Source organism: Alexandromys fortis, unplaced genomic scaffold (assembly GCF_014885135.2).
Source record: "Alexandromys fortis isolate MF-2015 unplaced genomic scaffold, M_Fortis_MF-2015_v1.1 scaffold_218, whole genome shotgun sequence".
Classification (NCBI taxonomy): domain Eukaryota; kingdom Metazoa; phylum Chordata; class Mammalia; order Rodentia; family Cricetidae; genus Alexandromys; species Alexandromys fortis.
In genome coordinates this window covers 1,479,359-1,483,382 of record NW_026068112.1, presented here as the reverse complement: position 1 = coordinate 1,483,382, position 4,024 = coordinate 1,479,359, and the positions used below count along the sequence as shown (strand labels likewise).

General features: G+C 48.1%; 1 pseudogene; it reads right to left on the bottom strand.

Annotated features, from left to right (window-relative positions):
• Nucleotides 1-2,768: 2,768 nt before the first annotated feature.
• On the bottom strand, nucleotides 2,769-3,422 carry LOC126490008 (40S ribosomal protein SA-like; annotated as a pseudogene).
• Between the last annotated feature and the right edge of the window lie 602 nt (nucleotides 3,423-4,024).

The window sequence follows — 4,024 nt, the reverse complement described above, 5'->3', positions numbered from 1 at the left end:
AAAGGAGTAAGACACAAAAAGGCAGCCATAAATACCATCTTAGCCTCGGGACCTCGTGTAAAACTGAGACCAGCGCACACAAAATTCTGTGCAGAGATGCTTATGAGTTTTATTTGGAACAGGAAAAAAACTGGAAAGGAAACAAACGTGGATGCCCTTGAAGCTAATGGATGGTTACACAAGCTGTAGCGACCCAAGTCACCGCGTGTTTACTACTCAGCAGTAAACAGAACTCTCGATGCGCACGCGCACGACAACCTCAGGGAGTCTGCAGAAAACCACGCCCAGTGACAAAAGCCAGTTGTAAAAGGTTACACAGGGCCTGACCACATACAGAACATTCCTGAACTGACAGCCTCATAGGGATAAGCTAACTGGTTGACGCCAGGAGTTAAGAGGATGTGGTGGAGGAGAGAACGTGAGCCTGGCACCTGTGGACCTTGGTAGTGACGGAAATGTTCGGTATGTTTACATGGTGGCACATGACTGTCATCCAGCACTTGGGAGCTTGAGGCGGGAGGATGATGGTGAGTTTGAAGTCAGCATGGGGCAGGGAATGACGAAAAGAAAAGTCTTCTTCTTCTTCATGTTGGCGGTATCGATGTCTCCGCCCTGGCTGTAGTGTTGTACTAGAACTCTGCGGTGTTGCTACTGAGGAAGTGTGAAAAGGGGACCCTGCCGCTATCTCGTTTCTCACAACTATAGTTATAACAATGAACAAAGTTTAATTAAAATACGGTTCCCAGGTGTGCTGGCACACGCCTGTAATCCTGGCACCCGGCAGGCAGAGGCAAGCAGATCTCTGGGGGTTTGAGGCTGGCCTGCTCTACATAGTGAGTTCCAGGCCAGCCAGGGCTGCATAGTGAGACCTTGTATCGGGGTGCGGGGGGGGGGGAGTATAGCTGAGTGGTAAAGTCAATTATGTATGAGGACTTGATTCAATATTCCCTATTCTGACCCCTTCAGAATGGTGGGGTACAAGTTGAGGGTGTCGCTCAGGTGGCAGACTCCTTGGCTGGCAGGTCCAGAGTCCTGGCTTTGACCCTCAGCGCTACCCAAACAGTACGGTGCTGCATGCTTGTGACCTCAGAGCTGTGGAGGCAGAGGCAGGGGTCTGTAGTGTGTCACACTTTGGTTGCACGATAGAGAAACCAAGCTGGAACTGGCCTGGAAATTTCTTTCCTAGTGGCTAGCTTTTGTAGCCAAAAGGTACCATGCAAGTCCCCCCTGGGGGAGAAGACTCATGGGTGGACTCGTCCAGCGGTGAATGTCATAGCCGCAGTACCAAGCTGCCTGGCCAGATGTGCCCACAGGCACAATGGTAGTGTGGCTGGTCTGGGTTAACCAGCCGCTCTTTGATTAGATTTGAGGCCTGCGCCACAGGAGCGAATTCATGCCGGGTACTTTAACCCTGGTTAAAAACCCTTATCTGGAGAGGTCATAGGTGTGTGTGTTTTAAGATGTTTTTCTAATCTATATTTGTGGTTTCTTTTATTTTAACACAGGCTTAAGTATTTACTTTTCATAATCATTTTATTCCTCAGTATTGTATGTTTTTCTGAATAGTATTCCATATTTCACTGTCTTTTTTTGGAGACATGGTCTCTCTATTATGTAACTCTGGCTGTCCTAGACCAACCAGGTTGGCTGGAATTCAGAGATTTATTTTCCTTTGCCTCCCCAGCGCTAGAATTAACGATGGGCGCCACCATGCCTAGCTATGCCATTAGTTTTAATGTGTGTATGACATCTTTTAGGATTTTTCCTTGTGAGCAGTCATATTAACTATGCATTTTTGGGGGACTCCTCAGCTTGAACCCCAAGTTTTGTGCATGTTAAGCATGTGTTCTACTAATTAAAATGATTTTTAAACCTTATTTTTATTTTGTGTGTATGGGTATTTTGCCCATGTGAATGTTTATGTAACCCTTGTGTCCTTGGTGCTCCAGAAGGGGGCAGTAATGAGTCTTTTTCTGTCCCACCAGCCATCTCCCAAATGAAGACATGGAGACTTCTTATTAATTATGAACGCTTGGCCTTTATCTTACGCTTGTACTCAACTAGCTCTTATAACTTGAAGTAACCGTTTATATTAATCCACATTCAGTCACATGGCGCTACCCCTCTTCCGCCTTCTGTTTCCTCTGCGTGACTCCGTGGCCTCTTTCACCTCCTTTCTCGCTCTCTCTGCCTATACCTCCTGCCTAGCTATTCCTTGGCTCATCATTTTATTACACCAATCTCAGCAATACACCTTCCGAGGGTGTACAAATCCCCCAGCAGAGGGCGCCAGATCACAGCTCCTGAGCTGGGGTCACGCATGGCTGTGATCACCACGGGGGTGCTGGGAACCAAACTCAAGTCCTCTGCAAGAATAAGTGCTCTAAGCCAACCAAGGGGCCACCTCTCCAGCCTTCCAGTGCACTAATCTTTAAATAATCTGCTCATAAGTGGTTGTTAAATGTTATTACAGTTTACTTCTGCTTCCACTAAAATAATTATATAATCTGTTCCTCTCTCTCCTTTGGTTTTTCTTTTTCTTTCTTTCTTTTTTTAAAGATTTATTTATTATGCATACAATGTTCTGTTAACATATATACACCAGAAGAGGCACCAGATCTCATTATAGATGGTTGTGAGCCACCATGTGGTTGCTGGGAATTGAACTCAGGACCTCTGGAAGAGCAGCTAGTGCTCTTAACCTCCGAGCCATCTCTCCGGCCCTCTTTTTTTTTTTTTTTTTTTTTTTTTGACAACTTGTAGGAACTTTATTTTCCTTCCACCCTTTTTCCCTTTGCTCGGGGGTCTGCAGAGGAGCTCAGGACCCACGGTGGTGGCTCCAACCTACTCGGTGGCTTGTGCTGTGGGAGCTGCTGACCAATCCTCAGTGGCTGGCTGGGCACTGCAGTCAGTAAGGAACTGCCGGATGGGTACCGAGGGCACCTGCACACCCTCAGACCAGCCAGCCACCTCAGGGCAGTGGTGGGCAGATTCACGTAAGACACCTCTGTGCGGGGCTGGTGGTCAGCCCTGAGATCACTAGAAGCCCTGAGACCACTAGAAGCCGTGTCTCCCTGAAGGCTGCCTGGATCTGGTTAGTGAAGGTCCCTTGGGTGACGGCCAGCAATCGGAGTTGCTCCCGTGGCGGCAGCAAACTTCAGCACCGCTCACTGTCCAGTGCTCCTGGAGGAGATGACGCTGGCATCAGCAGGGTTCTCAATGACAACAATAGCCCGAGCTGCAAGCAGCAGCTTCTCCCAGCTTCTCTTCAGATTGATGATGTGGATGCCGTCGCTTTTCCTTCTGTAGACAAACTGCTCCATCTGAAAGTCCAGGTTGGTGCCACCTAAGTGGGTTCCTGCAGCAGGGAATTTGAGGACATCCTCCTCCTTCATCTGCAGGACATCAAGGGCTCCGGACATTGTGTTAAGTTTCCCTTTAAGTTTCATCGGGAATCAAGAACAACGCCGTAGGAACCCGTCCCGGGTGGTTTTTCAAGACAGGGTTTCTCTGTGTAGCCCTGGCTGTCCTGGAACTCACTCTGTAGACCAGACTGGTCTTGAACACAGTGATCCACCTGCCTCTGCGTCCTGAGTGCTTGCTGGGTTACAGGGGCCTGCAATCACTGCCAGCCATCTCTCTCTAAACTTACTTAGTCTTCTTTCATATTTACATTCTGACTACAGTTTCCCCTCCCTCCTCTCCTCCTGGTCCCTTCCCCTATCTTCCCCTCTCTCCCAGATCCACTCCTCCTCTGTTTCCCACCAGAAAAGAGCAGGCCTCCCAGGGATACCAACCAAGCATGGCACAACAAGTTCCAATGGAATGAGGCACAGACCCTCACATCAAGGCTGGATTTAAAATGGTGACTAGGAAGCCTGCATTGGTGGAGCAGTGGCCCTTAACTAAAGAAAAATTATGGGTGCTTGAGCAACTGGTACAATATAGTTAGATGCTAAGCACAGGGAGAAAACTACTAGCCTTGGAATTCTCCTGTATTTGTAATAAAAAAAGATCTGAAAAT